General features: G+C 44.3%; 1 protein-coding gene across 3 annotated transcripts in view; it reads right to left on the reverse strand.

Annotated features, from left to right (window-relative positions):
• Window positions 1–1,848: 1,848 nt before the first annotated feature.
• The window catches only part of ZDHHC2 (zinc finger DHHC-type palmitoyltransferase 2), a 1,080,498-nt gene continuing 1,064,554 nt past the window's right edge, over window positions 1,849–17,792 (reverse strand). For all 3 annotated transcript variants that reach the window (XM_069631585.1, XM_069631586.1, XM_069631584.1), the window contains one exon: window positions 1,849–5,490. The gene's annotated coding sequence lies outside the window, so the exon portion shown is untranslated. The remainder of the gene's footprint in view (window positions 5,491–17,792) is intronic.

The raw sequence follows: 17,792 nt of genomic DNA on the forward strand, positions 1-17,792 counted from the left end.
TTTGATGATATTGATAGTGGATTTCAAATGGTGGCAATGCGACCACCTCTCCCCATTGGTGGCATTCTAGGATGATGCCATGAATTATGGGTGCAGGGGGGATAGCAGAGTGCCTGTTCATAATGTACATTTGGCCTGTGCATAGGGCAGTGGCGGGTGGGTGAGTGAGGAGGTTGTGAAAAATTAGTGGTTATGTTCAGGTTTCTAATTGGAGAATGTATTTGTGGTCTTGTAGAAAAAGGAGGTTTTCCGTAGCACGTGCAATTGGGTGGTAGCACATGTCATGGGTAAGATAGAGGAGTTGCACCATGGTGTAATGATGCTGTGACCAGTAGGAAGTGGTGTGAAGAAAAGATACAATATCCATTTGGTTTCATTACCACAGTAGTTTAGCATGTTTCAAATGGTTTGGAAACATCCACTAGTGTCACCAATGACCTCTACAAAGCCTCAGGCCTTGATTTTACTCTGAAATGAGTTGAGGAGCTCTAGGGAGAAAGCGTACATGTACGAGCACAGTGTGGGGTGGTAACAGTGCATTTGGATGGCACTATTATTACCTTCCTCGCAGTTTACAGATGGAAACCAGCAGCAATGTTGCCCTGGGCCCTTGGTTCGTTTTAGTACATATTTCCCATTACTCCTTAGACAGCCAGGAGGCACCCATGTAAAAAAGAGATGGTAAAATGTCCTGTAAATATTTCCCATGTATATGAGATATATATCATATATTCACTTATGACACCTCTGTACTATATATAATGTAGGTTGACATATATCCAATATTATCATTTTTATATCAAAGCTGGCATTTGCACCATAAAATTCCAACAAGGGACATATGGAGGTTATGCATTTTTACGACAATTATGCATGCTTTTTGTAGTACTGTTTGGCAGGTAAACACAGAGATGATACAATTTACCAGCCAGACTGCACCCCAAATAGTCACCAAGGACACCACAGGCAATTACAATGACATAAACCTGGTATTTGCAATATTTTAATGAACCACTAAAATAATATGAAAACATTAACGTAATCCAAAAAAACAATAGTGCTGCAAACAGCATGCACACAACTGATCCAACGTGAAGTCTCAGTAGATTGGCCAACTACATCCATCTGTTTCCTGATGTTCAATGGAGACCTATAATGCACATACTCATTGGAGGGAGAATGGCTAGTAGGCACTCTATGCATTATTATGCTATGCTGTACACATCATATGCATGCAATCTTCTCCTCAGAAAGACGCACACCTGACAATGATCACCTATGATCACCGGCATGTGTGAGAACAAAGATACTTCATTATCAAAATAGATGCCAATCAATTAAGCCACTGCGAATAAACAGAAGGTGGTGGGGTAGCCACAATACACCCCACTGATTATATCATGCACAGTAAGGGCGAGCACAGAAGTGTAAAGATTATGAAGCCACGCACCTCCACTTATTATGCTGTAGATTATGCAGGGTTCTGCATAAACAAAGTAATTCCTTATAACAAATTGCCTGGCCCCTATAGGAGCTGTAAGACAGTGTTATGGACATCACAAAGAGGAAAGAAAGAGAACACTGATGGGAAAGCAGAGCCCTTTAAAGATCAAAGACAGAACACATATACTCAGTGTTAGAAATAAAAGGGAACATAAACAGGGCAGAAATTAGGTGGAGATTCGCCAAACAAATGTATTGGCGATCACGAAACCGTAAATGGCGAACAATACTGAAATGTGATCAAGTGGCTCAGTTCTAGATGGTAGAAGCAGGAAACCTGTGGACATAGATAAATCGTTCATTCTCCCTCAGCATAGTCAAACACAAGTGCTATAGACACAGGTAATCGGAACGTAACATGTTTTACTTCAATTAATACTTACAACATATACAAAATTAAAAATGTGATTAATTGGGAACACTTTCATTTGGCAATATCTTTATACATACATGTTTTTTGTTCATACTACCAATAAACGTTTGCTAAAGAAACAGGCAGAATTAGCATATTATAAATGAGATCCCGGATACACATCAAAAGCACATCAAAAGCAAACACATACGTTATAGCCTATTTACAACAGTACAAACAAAGAATACAAAACATAAATAACAATGATAATATTACTCTCTTTAAAGTTTGCCAGAATTAGTCATTTCAACACAGATCAATTTCTGTCAATGAAGGCAGGCACTTGCCCTACAGTCCCGGCCGGAATTTGCACCAGCTGTGGAGCAATCACCTTACCTTCATACTTTTTCTGGCCCTGATGAAGGTGTGCTAAAATTGATCTACCAACCATCAGAAACATATATGCCCTACCGTCCACAATGCATACATTCTATACTGAATTAATTACAATTGAGACCTTTCTTTAGTAAAACCATATTTTGGTCGACTTATTGTTGGTGTTTAAGATGCTCATTCTATGTTCGCTATTGTAAACAGGTTGGGTGTTATATATTTGACTGTTGTAAATGAAATAAAATATGTTATGCTATTACCGTCTATATAACAGTTGTGCTTGAACATGCCTCAGAGAACTTCCAGTTGTGTCTACTCTTTGCCCGGTTTCCATGGGCATTAAAGGGTACCCATTTTTACGTATGTATCTTATATTCACTGAGCCAAAATGTGACTTTTTAGAAATGTGCTACCACCAATATTACATGTTTCACATAAAAAAAAAACATTGAAAGGGTATTATTGACAAACATCTCTCTAACTTTGACTTCAAGTACTTTGAAGTGGCCAAACCATTTCCAAGTCACCTAGCAGCCTGATTGCGCCACACAGCCACCGGTCTCCATGCCTGTAAACTGCACATTGTGCAAGCACAGCTGTAACTTGGACCAGTACAGCACCAACCATGTTACAAGATGTATAGCATCCTGTCATTTTCAAATCAATTCATGTTGTATGTCCCTTTTAAAACTTGCGCTGTAAAAACACTGTAACAAAGTAAAACTTGACTCCACATATTCCGGTTACCGCTGCTACACATAAGCTGAATACGATCGTTTTTAAACAAATGATCAAAGAGACACAAAGATTGTCAAAAAAAATTATTTAAACTCTAGGGGTTGATTTACTTTCATAACACTTGCACGTCTGTCTCTTTTATTACAAAAGTTATTAGGTTGCATACATATATGCTCCAAATAATTGAAGTGCATTTTAACCTCAAAACATAAACCATAAACAAAATAATACAGAGACATACATGTCACTAGACATATGAATGAGAACTTGGCACTTTGGGTACGAGCTTTATGAAGGAATTAACTCATAACCAATGCAATGAATTTGAAAAAAAAAACACTTTTATACATACACACAGACACACACGTTACATATCTGAAGACCTCCAAACCCAACATTTCATTTGTGAATTTTATTTCAGGAATATGGACAGTGTTAACCAATGTCATCAAGATAAGATTTACAATGTGTGTTTTGGATCACTAATTAGGAGTTTGCCCTTAGAAAATGTAATTTACCTATGGGGGTGGGGTGGAGGAGACACAACAGATCAGTCTGTATTTTTTATGTCATGCATTTTTCCTGGCTACACACAGGGTTATTTGGCGATTTATCTATAAATACTGATGCCCGAAAGACCAGTGTATCTGGAACGTTTCAGTGTTTCCTCTCCATTACCAGAACTAAGTCCCGGAATTCGCTGGTGTCAAAACACAATGGCGATGATGGCTCAATTACTTCAACTTGCCTTCCCCACCCTTTGTAAATCGCTTTGGGGTTTTTTGCCTTAAAAGTGCAATTGTGGAGTCCTGAAATCAAACCTATGATATATGGCAAATCATGGGCTACGACTATAATATTGCAATATTCCTCTAAGTGAATGTTTGCAGCTATAACCCCTTCAATGCCAATGGGATTTATGCTAACGTATTGGGCCATTGCTTGTGGCGTGGCTCTGCACCAGTGCTCAAGTTGAGGATACACGCAGGTGGACAGAGTCCCCCAACTTTTTTCAGATAAGCCCCCACTTTTTTGAGAGGGCTCCTTGATATGCTAATTTCAGGTGATACCACATTCAATTGGTATGCTAATGAGCCACTCCACACTTTTTTGTAGGACTTGACTCCTGCTGCCACTATGCACTGTCAAAGGAGCCCCTGGCCTAGGGGTGCATAGGACAGGTTACCGGAGCAGCCTGCGGCACAGAAACTCATGATGGCTCAACAGATTTTTCCTTATGAAATGGTGTGGGGAGTGACTGACTGTTCCAACGGGGTGTCTCGTGACTATGGGAACTGCTTTTCCTGCATGGGTGACGCATGACAAGGCACTGGCAGGTGGAGAAACAGCGAATGTTTTTCAACGTTCTCTGCTGAAATTTGAACTGAAACTGTTGACATTTTTTTTTAAATAGAAAGTTGCATTTTGGGTTTTAAATCCAAAACCTGCAAGATCCTTAGATACGTCTTGATAAATGAGAATTCACTGCAAGGCCTTTGTGAAAAGAATTGTTTGCACTTCCTGGGTTTTGGCGTAAAACACCAAAGGCACGCAGCAAAACACTTAATCACAGACCCTGTTATGTGCTATTGCTTTCTTAATAAAGTCACGAGTGTTAGTGATCTTCACAAAGGCAATATATTTTATCGTAGATTTCGTCTCTATTTTCTATCTTTGGAAAGCGCGTAAACACGTGGACAGCAATCACATGGACTTGTCGTTTTCGTACGGCTTCCGGGTACGTCAGGCACACACTGGTAGTAAGTTCCCCGACACTGCTCATTCAGGAATGTTTCTGAATTCCGGTCCCGTGTGGGGTGTGTGCGTGTACGTGCGTGCGTGCACCCACGTGCTCCCTACAATCCAAGAACACTTTTCTAACATGGCTGGATGATGCCAATGGTTATTCAAATGGAGTCTTGTGATAACTTTAAGGTGCCCTATTTAGTCAAAGATGGGTGTAAATGTTGTTAATATGTCAGACAACCATGTACAACCATTGGCAGCTAAGTCATGACACTGATTATTTTTCTGAGATTGAACAGTGAAAGAAATTGCACAAATCGTTTTTGACCGAAATACATGTAAAACTCAAGTCGATGCTAAACCGGGTCTGAGCATATGGTGTACAAACAAGGATGCATTGGGTGTATAAAAAAACACACTTACGCTTGCTTGTGCTATCACTATACGGACGAACTGTAAAACTGTACCCATAGTAATAACATAACACAATTAAAAATTGCATCCCAGCCAGGAGAGTGTCCCTGGAAGGAGCCGCCATTTCTCATGCTGCAAACACTTAATTCGTTTTGCTGCTGTTGTAGTTGGAATACTCTTTGCACGGTCCCATGACTTTAGCATGTCTTTCATGCGGTGGTATGGAGAGTCGATCAGGAGCAGGCATGTGTTCTTCTGAGCACATCCACACAGGGATACATGGATAGCCGGCAGATGAGGGCTGATTTCTGGGAGAATATTCCCTCTACCAACAGCTTTCTGGACTAAAAGGCAAAATGCACATGTTACACTTGTATAGTTTAAAAGCAGAACACCAATGAATGGTATGCATTCTACACATTTGTCTTTCTAAAAAAATACCATGCTAATCGTATACAATCTACATCGCATTGGTAGGAAGGGGGGGGTAACTCTTGTCATGGTACTCTACATCATCTTTGAATATGAAATTGCTGTGAGTCTCCGCTTGCCCACACTGACCCAGTTTAGTGCAGACATATTTAAAATCTTTGTAAAGATTGCTCCATTAAGACTTGGCAACTCACCTATTGGACCTTCATATTTTACTGCTTTTTTGGACCTTAGAGGTGGAAACACGTGTCGGCTGACCACATAAGACCACATGTCTGTTATACAATGGAAAAAACCAAGTGGTTTTTACTCAAAAACTGTGTGGATATTCATCCTTCCTATAGAACCGCATGGATCCGGGACTCGACTTTTTACTCTTTACAAAAGGAGATGAGGGCACCACCTCCAACAACCCGTGACCTTGCTGCTAAACAACCAATTCACTATACCTTAGAGTGAAGCGCTGGGAGTGTTCCACACTAAGGCCCACCCTTCTTCTTCTTATTAATATCCAGTTTAATTGTACTCAATCAACCATTGAAGGATTTAAGGTCAAGTCTGCAAGTTGGATGACGATATAGACAGGGAGCACTTAAATCACTGAACTTTCTGACCAAGCACGTCCTATTGGCTACCTATACGCTTTTTTAAAAACCTTAGAACATCGTTTGAGTTAAGCAGCATTAGGGGCACTGCATGGGCAGTGTTTAGGTCTGTTTCAGTCTTCCCTTAGCAGCTCACCTCAGTCCCCCTGCGTTAAAATTAATAAATTATGTACAGTGTTTATTTTTACTTCAATTAGGGTAGAACAAGAAACCCTTAAATATATGCATGAGACTATAATTTTATGCAAGATATTTTTCAAAGAATAAAATGCACACCAAGCACGACATGGACTACACAGCTAGTGTTGCTTCATCCTCAGTATTTCACATTTATAATGACATATTTGCCTATTTTTTTAAATTAAGCCACAAGAAAGGAAAACAATAGAATCCATTCCCCACTTCTTCAGCTGCGCCACCCACATTCTCTCATACACCATCAGGATGATGAACTTAGATGCTGAAAGTTGCAGCCAGCAAGCATGATCCATACGCCCGGACTGCAACCAATAGGCAGAAGATGAGAGAGAGAGAATCCAAGCGAGAGCAGTCCCCTGGTTAAACCGAACATGCTATCTTTCCATGTGTTCTCTTTGACATGAGACTCAGGGGGAGCCACATATAGATGGATAGCAGCAGTTCGGGTAGAGCCAGTGACCCGCCCATAAGGCTGAGGAACCCATGGGGGAATCGGTCGACTTGCATGACAGGACCATCTGATTCCAAGTTGGTGGGTCCCTCATTTAAAGTTTCTCCATACAGAGCAGCAAGCAATGGAAACATCAGTGGGCACGAAGGGTCAGAGGGAAAAAAACCAATGGCCACGACGCAATCCCAGGTTAAAACCACCATTCGGGCCTCGATTTCCATATTAAGAAAGACCCTCATTGTGTCATAATCTGCTCCTCCAAGTTATGGCATGCCTGGAGATGCTCCCATTGACCTGCATATTACAGTTCTTCCTTAACTTGCTGTGCCGGTCTAGTGTTTCCCAAGATGGCGCCCTCCCAATTCTTCATCTACAGAACAGATGCTTCTTGTGTCGCGTTGCAACCCTTCTTCCTTCGTGCTGGGTAAGACGCTAGTTATCCTTTTCTCCTGCCTTCATTTGTTCCTAGCTTGCTTACAGCCTGCCCTTTGTTGTGTGAATTTCTTTCTGGCTTCTGGCGCTTGCTTCTGCTCTCTCCGCATTACTTGCTATTGTGAATCCGCTTCTGGACTCCTTCCGCAAGGGCTTCTCCTGCTCCCGCTTTGATCTTCTGATTCTCCATGTTCCATCATCAGACCCTGACTCCCTCCAGTTTTGCCATCCTGCATATTCCGCCTGCCAGGACCCAGGGTTTATTTGGTGCTGCTAAGGCTTTTCCCCCTGTATTGGCCGAGTCTAGGAGTAGGGCCACTTGCAACGACTGTGTCACCTCAGCTGGGCATAGTAGCTACCTCTCGGAACTGGCCATTCGGGAAAAAGCCAGGATTACTTCACGGTCCCTGTAGTTGAGAACTTTAGCTATCACAGGTCTTGGTGGGGCCCCAGGTGGTGGTTTCTTAGCGAGGGAACGATGGGCCCGTTCGATCGTGAATCCCTGGGAGAGTTTCCCGGCGCCCACTTCCTGTAAAAGGAGGTTTTCTACATAGGTTGTGGGGTCTGAGCCTTCGGAGCCCTCAGGCAGCCCGAGGAGGCGAATGTTATTACGTTGGGCTCTCCCCTCTGCTTCCTCTGCTCTATTTTCCAAGTTTTTGACCCTTTGTTGGAGTTCATCTACGTCCCGGAGGAGGTGTGTTTTAGATTCAGTGTTTTCCCTGACCTGTGTCTCGAGCACCTCCGTCCTGCCAGCCAGGGTTCGGACGTCCTGTCTTAGGAGGCCCAGGTCTGTAGCTCCATTGTCGCCTGAAGCAGCCTGATGGCCTCCAGGATCTGGGTGTTGCTGGGCTCGGTAGGCGTTGTAGTTGTGGGGTCCGAATGAGGGTCTGTGGTCCCCCCACTCAGGTCCGCGAGGCCTGTTGACTCGCTGGCTGTGTAAGTATCCATGGTTGTCTGCCGCTGTCGGGGCTTGCTGTTTTTACCAGCCATCTCGGGGATGCACAGAGGCCAGCTCCGGAGGCGCCTAGGGCACAGGCGGCAGACCGCAGATTCCCACTGCAGAGGGGAACCTCTCACTGACACCGCAAGGCCCACCCGGCAGCGCCACCCGGGATCGAGGCGAAGATCTGTAGGTGTCTTTGTGTCCTGGGGGCACCCGGGGGTCGCCACAGAGGGGGCAGCGGCCCAGTGATATGGGAGGGAAGGCAATGTCCGTTCAAGAGGGCAGGTGGAGGCAGCTCGCAGTCCACTGATTTGGGTTGCCCAGAGGTGGTGATGCTCCGAAGTTCCGCTGTGTTGTGGTGATTGGGCACCCCCTCCAGTGGTAGATGATCCGAGGGGGCCTTCCAGCGGAGTTATTGGGCAAAGGATGAGACTTCTGTGGCGGGGGTCAGGGAGGCGCGCAATGCAAGCCCTCAGATCAGTGGATGCAGGCCTATGTTATGGCAAAGCAGGTTGGCCAGTTCGTCGTGGGTGCCGCTGGGCATCCAGGTGTCTGTAGGGGCACCGCGCTCTAGGCGGGATCCCACCGGCCGCCGGGTGCAGGGTGCCAGGTAAATCCGGGCAGTGGAGGAGTGCTGATGCCTCTTGTTGAGGGGTTATAGGGAGCGGGTGGGCAGTCCAGACTGCTAAATCATACAGTTGCGTAGGGTGGGGAGCTGCAGCTCCAGTGCCTCGAGGGAGGCCAGCCTTGCGTGGGCGCGGCGAATGGGTTCCCTTTATTTATGAAACTAGGGGGCTTTCCAGCAGGATTTCCTGGCGAGAGATGAGGCCCCACCCGAGCGCGGCGCACCAAGCAGTGGGGGCGACGCCCGCCTCCTGTCCTGCAGATGCCGGCTCGATTCTGCCAAGCCAGGCGGCCAGTTCACTGAGAGCGCCCCCGGGCGCCCGGACGCCTGCGGGGACACTGTGCACCAGGCGAGAACCCCCCGGCCGACGGGCGCAGGCAAACCCGGGCAGCGGGGGAGCTCTGAGGCCTCAGGAGCGCTGGGGCCTCTTATCGGAGGCGCTGCAGGGAACGGGCGGGTAGTCAATCCAGGGCGCAGGGTCGGGATCAAGGGCTCTGGTGGCTCTAGGGGGGCCAGCCCCGCGTTCCCACCACTCCCGGAGTCCCAGTTCGGGCTGGGTCAGCCCCCTTCCGCCTACCTACACCGCGCCGGCCGGCCACGGGTCTCGCTGGCGTTCCTCCTGGCTCAGCTGGGCTCCGCTGCTCTCCCCAGGCTGGTCGCAGCTCAACGGTGGGCTCAGGGGCCCGATCGCACCTCTGCGCCGCTCCTTTCCCTCGATCCCAGCGTGGGCTATCAGCTCCGGGTCCGCCGCTTGTCTCGGCGGGCTACGTCCTCTGCAGTGCAGGCGAGCTCCGGTCCTCCAGACGTCAGGACGCGGGAGCCGCCATCTTGGCTCACTCTGCTCGGCACAATTCGTCCGCCTAACAACGGCGTTCGTAGTCTTCGGTCGATTGGCAGATGGTTCGGATGTATGTAGATGGGGTTCCGTTACAGACGGTGCCGCTTGCCGGGTTCCAAAGTTAGTTAAAATTAAGTAGAAACAGCTTATAGTGGCACGTCAACTCAGAGCTCACACGAGACACGTCCGCTCTACATGGCGGTTGGCCACGCCCCCTGGTCTCATTCCTATTGACTTGAATTTCCATTGCTATGCTATCAATAGATCTATTTATTTTCATCTGTGTCAATTGTCATCGAATTGCATCCTTCGGGGGTCCAGTCTATAATGTAAGCATGTTTCCTTCTTGTGCAAGACAGAACATCCAAGGGACGAGTCACATGTTCAGAGTTTAGTATAGAGTTTTGCATCAAATCTTTATTCATGAATATTGTATAATAATGTTGATATTTACTTTTCAGATTTGTCAACAATGCCTGCCTGTTCGATTAGCGGTTGCCCTTTGAAGACCCATGCAAAATATGAAGGCACTACAATGCATGTGTTCCCGAAAACTGTTGATCGAATCAGAGAATGGGTCAGACATTGCGGATATCCACTGGATGAGCTTGAAAGTAGAGTTCAACAAGTCTTACAGGACAAGAGGGGTGATCGATACCGCATCTGCAGCCTGCACTTTTCCTCGGACGTGTACGCCACATCTTGGGTAACAAAGAAGAATAAACAGCGAACGACACGGAAATTGCTCGCAAACGCTATTCCCACTCTATTCGTCCACATTCCGCCTCTGGTGAGTCAAGTGTCCGGATTTAGCTTTAGGTCTTGCGGCAGTGTGTAGGTAGCCTAATGGATTAATTGATATTTTAGGTGTTGTATCCCTTGTAATACTTTCGATATTGATATGAGTGTATAGCTTTTTGAATAATGACATTTTTCAATAAATTCTTTTTCGATTTCATAACCCACAAACGAAATGTATATATATGGGAACAGGGAACTGCGCTATATTGCGCATTTTTCAAGTATTCTGTCGCCTTACATGGCTATTTTTAATATTGGCATTTCATTATCAATCAATAATTTACCTTTACAACTTCTTGACTCTCCCTTCAATCTGAAGCAAGAACATTCTACATCCTTGACGTGCTCGCAGTTATCAACCACTTCTAGCGCGTATCAGGTAATCTTGCTACGCTACTCCGCTACAGACTTGTTTTATGCATGTCAAGTAATAGTTTTATTCTATCGTGTAACTATTTTTTCTAATGTTTGGTTAGTGCTTTCCAATTGATATACACCTTAGTTACCATCCACTGGTGTTTGTTTTCAGTTATAATTAGTGTTATCCATGCTAATGCAAGTACTGTCTTTCAGGGAGATGCTGAAGCGTCCGCCACATCTACAACATTTCTAGATGTTCCTCACCAGCAGGAGGTATGGATACTGACAGCTCCATCGAGCGTCATCATCAGAGCTGTAATACTTGTCGTTTGATTGTTCTACGCAATGTTTCATTCGTAGTTAGCCATTGATATGTACCAGTGCTGCCGACCCCAAGTGTGTGTCATGTTTTCAATATTGTAATCCTTACTAATGCGAGTACTATGTTTCAGGCAGTTGATGGAGCGTCAACCCCTGCATTTGATGCAGAGCCTGACATTCAAGTAATTCCAGAGGAAGTGGAAGCGGGACCTTGCGTATACGAATCGGCGCAACAGCTTTTGGAAGTGCGCACTACATTTGCAACATCCATAGATATTCTTCAGCAGCACGAGGTATGGATACTGACAGCTCCATCATGCGTGATCATATAACGTGAATACATTTGCTAGACTTTCTTCCCTATTAACGCAAGTGCTGTGTTTCAGGGAGACGACGGAGCTTCCACTACAATCACAACATCCCATTTAGATGCAGATGTAAAGAAATCGGTGAAATCAGTCGTTGAAATCTGCATATTTTGAGTTTCCTTTATTGTTTTAGACAATGCATCATTTGTGGTTATCTCTTTATATGTACCTGTGCCGTCGACGCCAAGTGTGTGTTATGTTGCAAATATTGAAAACCATACTAATGCAAGTACTGTGTTTCAGGGAGATGCTGATGCCTCCGCTCCAATACAACCATTCATGGCAGCCCATGCGGAGCCAGAGGTATGGATACTGACAGTTCCATTGAACTACATCATCACTGGTCGAATACTTGTCGTTTGATTGTTCCAAACAATGTTTAAATCGTGTTTGGCTATTGAGATGTACCTGTGTGTTCGTCCTCACGTGTGTTTTATGCTAACAATATTTTGATACATAGTAATGAAAGTACTATGTTTCAGGGAGTCGATGGAGCCTCATTCCGTGCTGTCTATGCGGATACAGAAAATATAGTCGTTGCAGCGCAAGAGGAAGGAAGGACATGCGGAAACGAATCGGAGCTACATCATGCAGATGTTGAAGGTCGAGTCAAAAAAGTTGCAAAGAAAAGAAACCAAAAAAAGGTTAGTCACAAACAGTTCATATCTTTTCAAAAATGTTTGTGCTGGGGACTATTATATGTTTTTTTCCAGTCAATTGGACTACACTTTATCTTGTGTTTAAACTGAACATCCCTTTTCCAATCTCTCCTCTAGTTACCCGTGGGTGTCAGAACTATACATACACAGACAGTGAAGCGAATAAGAGATGTTGCTTGCCAGACCATGTACACTATGGAGGAACTATTCATTGAGGCGCAGCGTGTTCAGGCTCGAGATGCTCCTGTCCAATGGCCAGAAACTGAATTTGCTGAGTTTGGAGAATACAGCAAAGTTGCATTGGACCATTGCTACAGTGAGACCGCACCACCGCATATTGAAGATCAATTCACATAATCTACACCCGCCAAAAAATTGCCACCCAAAAACCTGTCGACATTGTTGTGTTCTCCCATTAATGCTGAAGTAACAGATGTTGAAATGACTGAGAATGAACCAGCAGCATCTATCGACGCATCAGAACTTGATATCAGCGATATTACTTTCCAATGTGTTGAAATCTCCACAACGTCACAGGCCGAAACAACGTTGACGCCGGATGACAATCTAATGAAAGAGAGCAAATACATTGTATTCGACAGTTGTTTGATGGATATTATAAGTATGCTGAAATGTGGGCATTCCGTTAGAGGGAATGTATGTGGGAAGCCATTGAATAATGTGACTCGTCAAATAAAAGGCACTAAAGTCAAAATAAAGGCCGCCTGTAGATTAAATCTTATGTTCTCATGGTCTGCCCAACCGATGCTGGGGAAAATGCCAGCAGGCAATCTACTGTGTGCAGCTGCATCACTTTTTAGTGGCTCCAGTTTTAGAAAGTTAGAGGCTTTCTTTCAGTTTGTGGGACTCCATTTCATTTCTAAAACACAGTACTACAAATACCAACATGATTATCTGTTTCCGGCCATTAGTGATGCTTGTAAAATTGAACAATTGTCTCTAGCAAGTACATTCGAAGGGAAACGATTCAGGCTAGCCGGCGATGGACAGTGCGACAGCCCTGGATTTTCTGCCAAATACTGCACTTACCACTTTCTGGACATGGATAGTAAGAAAATTGTGAGTTCGTTGGTCGTGCAGGTGTCACAATGTACATCCTCAGTGGTCATGGAGAAACTAGGATTTATAAAATCAGTGCAAGATCTACAATCAAGGGGAATGGACATCGAACTCATAGCCACGGACAGACACGTTTCAATTGCCAAGACAATGAGAGAGCAGTTCCCAAATATTAATCATCAATTTGACGTATGGCATCTTGCTAAATCAATCAGTAAGAAAATCTCGGCTGCAGGAAAAAAGAAAGGTTTTGAAAGTATTTTGCAGTGGTCCCAGTCAATCACAAACCATCTTTGGTGGAGCTCAAAAACTTGTGAAGGATCAGTGGAAATACTACTTGAAAAATGGTGGTCACTGATGCACCACTGTACCAACGTTCACCGCTGGTCAGAAAACCAACATTTCAACCAATGTGAACATGGGCCATTGTCCCCAGAGGAGGCAAGGAAGAAGAAGTGGTTGATTCCATCTTCACCGACACACAAAGCCATTGAGAAAATTGTTTTCGCCAAAACTCTATCAAAAGATTTGAGAGGACTGACAGAATACAGTCACACAGGAGGTTTGGAGGTGTTCCACAATATGTGCCTCAAGTACAGACCAAAGCGCTTGCATTTTAGCTATTGGGGCATGAAACATCGCACTCTACTAGCGGTCTTGGCCCATAACAGCAATGTCAGACGTGAACAATCTAGGACTAGGGGTAAAGTAAGGATGCCTCGCTACAATAAGCACTTTTTAAAACGAACAAAGCAATGGGTGATCCAACCAGTCTATGATGAAATGCAGTTCGACTTTGTGAAAGGCCTTATTGTTGCTGTGTTAGAGAAGCACAGATATGGAATTTTGGACGTTTCTGTGCAGAGCAGTAATGCGTTGCCACCGAACATTGCAACTGTGCCATGTCCACCCAAAGGGGAGCTGGTTGTGAGGTACAAATCCCGGTTTAAATAATTGCAACACAATTGTCTTTTTGTAAATAAATGTTAATGTACAGTGTACCTGGAACCTTAACCCCTACCTTCACTATCATGGGTGGCGAACAAGCTGACCTTTGTCTGAATATTGCTGACCATGTCTATATGTCTATAATTGCAATACGATTGTCTTTTTGTAAATAAATGTTATTGTACAGTGTACCTGGAACCCTAACCCCTACCTTCACCATCATGGGTGGCGAACAAGCTGACCATTGTCTGAATATTGCTGACCATGTCTATATGTCTATAATTGCAATACGATTGTCTTTTTGTAAATAAATGTTATTGTACAGTGTACCTGGAACCCTAACCCCTACATTCACCATCATGGGTGGCAAAATTGCTGGGTGTCATCTTTGAATTCTCTCTCTATTCACCTCATATTTGTGTATGTATATATTTTTCTCATGTCTCATCTCATGTAAATGTAAATGCTGCGCACTGTTGCGCACTGTTATTGGAGGGGAGGCTTGCGTATTGCAAACAATAAAACAAACAAACAATAAATCTCACTTTTAACTGAACTCCTCTGGTACTTTATACTTTCCCTGACCTTCATCCAAAAATTAAATGTCTCCATAGTTATGATTCTTTGGGGCTGCAAAGCTCGCAGACAACGGGGACAAAATTGGGGGCCTTAGAACGCGCCAAGCGGGCCGTGGCATTTGGGAGAGAAGCCAGTTCGCATTTTCACATTGAGGCGCACTACATAGATGGATTCGAAACTTCAAGTTCTCACAGATGCCTTTACTACGGGATGTTGCAAATAAAGAATGCGAAGGACAGCGGCTTTGATTTTCAGCTCGCGACCAGAAGAGGCCCACAAGTCGCACTGGAAGTATAAGGTTGTATGGTTTTTTGACCTTGAGACAGGGACCATGCCGAAAGAACTTCATTTGAAGGGGGTGTGCAATAACGTAAGAGACGATAAGGCAGAAAATTCTGAAACTAGACCGAGTTTCATGTTAGTTCAGTATACGAAAAATCGTTGTCAAGAGCACAGTCGGATTTACAGACTGCATTACGCAGAGACACAATGGAAATTTCAAATATAATGTGAGTAAATCTTTAGACGCTTTTATACCGTAATGAAGAATTAATGAATGGATGCATGAATAAATGAATGAATGAAGATCTAGGAAAAGAAAGGGAAAAGTGTTCGTAGTGGGCACATGGGCATGCAGGTCCACAGGTCTCAACTATCTCGTTCCTTGACCTAGCCACTCTTCCCTGCACTGCCTACCTGCACCACGGGACTGTCTCTGTATCCTTCAGCCCCTTCTCCCGGCACTTACCTTGCACTTGCCACCAGCTGGCCCTATTATTTATCTTGTATTCTACTAACCATGTACAGCACTTTTGCCCCCCTCTCCCCTTCCCCTTGTGCGATCTGAATGACACCTGGCCTAGCAGTATCGTTGTCTGTCTCCCCTTGTTCCCCCCCTGCCTTGTCGCGCCTTGAAACACTTGTGTATAGGCGCGTTACACATGCCATATCATATATCATATCATTACACAGGCATGTAGACAAACAGTCGTTTCTCATTGTGTGTTGGCCTCGATATATCTCGTTACTTTTTGCATTGATTTTAGAGACGAACATACTCCATTGAACTATCCTTGCAAGCAAATAGTTTCTGATCGGCCGTAATAAATAAAATGAGTAATATTAATGAAGTTCGGCTAGCGAGACTAATTATAATTTTTTTGTTTTCATAACAGGTATTTGATCCCATTCTGCCACTGCCATCTGTTTGAGACACCGGCGGATGGATTCTTCAGCAGACACCTGCAGCTTCGTGTCAACAACTGCAGCACGATCACCATATTATGGGACGATCGCCAAGGGCCCACATGCCCTTACGCTGTACTAGTGGCTAGAAGCAACATATCAACCTTTACGCTGGACTATTGCCTAGTTGATGGAACAGCCTTGCGGTTCACCGTGCTTCCAAAGTGATTCTTTTTACGAAAATGAACACCCTGTATACCATAAAGGAACAGCGCGTGACTCAAGATGAAACGGAACAGTTATTGCGGATACAGATAAAAGAAAATAAATGGCTTTCGGAGTTCATATGGCAATTGCTGAATATTCTCTAAACATTTAATGTCAAATAAATGTACTTTACCAAATGTACCGTGTTGCTGTTTCATTTTAAAGTACAGTTTCATATTCCGAATTGTGGCGCGCTGTGTTGTGAGTTGATCTGTGTTGGTTTCCGGGTTCTGTGTGGAGTCGCGCAGAAGACGACTGGGCGCGTTTGCCTACGCAGCACAGCAACGTCACGGAGAGAGGCAGGGAATATGAATGTTTTGATAATGTCAGGCTCAGGGGCGGGGGATTTGATTTAGTGCCGCAAAAGCAGGTCAGCCAGGGCGATGGGGGAAATGATAGGATTATCACAAAATGGCAGCGCCCAGGTGCCTGTTTCCGCGTGCGTTTAATGGACGAAAACTCGGGTAAGGTCCATAGGAAATTTTTCTAAATTTTTCTAAAATCGAGCCACTTAGGCTTAAAAAAACATGGCCGACCCGTAGGGACAATAACATTTTTTACCGGATCATGCCTTTAAGTGCAGCAGACTGATGTGGTCCTTGATGGTTCTGGAGGAGCAGGGGAGCACCTGTTTGGACGACACTTTTATAGATCTGACTTGTCTAAAAACCTCATCAGGTGTAGTCAGAGAGAAAGAGGTGAAGGGAGGAGGAATCGGAGAGGCAGCCAGATGGGGCCTAGAGAGGTAGAGGGAGAGGAAGTGGATAAAGAGGACATGATATCCTAAGTTTTAGTGGTGAAGTGAGAAGACAGAGTCATACAGAGGACCTGGGACGGAACAGGAGAGGTGGAGACTGCAGAAGGATTGAGCAGTGCCTTGCAGATTTTAAAGTGCTCAGCCATTTTTGATAGAGGCCACATAGATGTGGGCCTGGATGTGGGCTCTCTTCTTGGACAGGACAGAGAGTTTGTGTTACCTCTCGAGCAGGTGGCAGGCCAGTTTGTCAGAGGATGCGCCTGATGCCCTACACTGTTAAAGACCATCTAAGGGCCATGTCATGGTTTAATTCCCCAATGGTTATTTCATGCGTTGTGAGATCTGTGTTTTAAGTGGAACACCATCAGATTTTACTGCAATGTTAGGTGACCAGATTTGTTTATGAACCGGAAACGATATACTTGATAAAGAAGCAAAGACATCACAGGTGGAGCACTCAAAAACATGAAACGTTGCAAGATCAGTTTTATCAGGGTTTGGTAATTCCAGTTATATGTCTGGTATCTTTAAAATCTTTAACTTATATTTTAAGGTTATTACAACTATTTCAGGAACAATTTGAATAATTGAAGCTTTTATAATAACAATTAGTCTAAAAAAAAGAATGAAAATGTTGCGATGAGCGGTATAAGGAGGTAGGTTAAGGGATGAGTAAAAGGAACATTTAATTTTGTTCACTGTTAAAGTAATTTTATGTTCCTTTGATCTGTTAAGGTTTTGGAAATGCTACGAGATGCAAATAAGGACAAGAGGTGGCCAAACTACTAAGGGATGAC

Source organism: Ambystoma mexicanum, chromosome 6q, assembly GCF_040938575.1.
Source record: "Ambystoma mexicanum isolate Mex_15411 chromosome 6q, UKY_AmexF1_1, whole genome shotgun sequence".
NCBI classification, from domain to species: Eukaryota; Metazoa; Chordata; class Amphibia; order Caudata; family Ambystomatidae; genus Ambystoma; species Ambystoma mexicanum.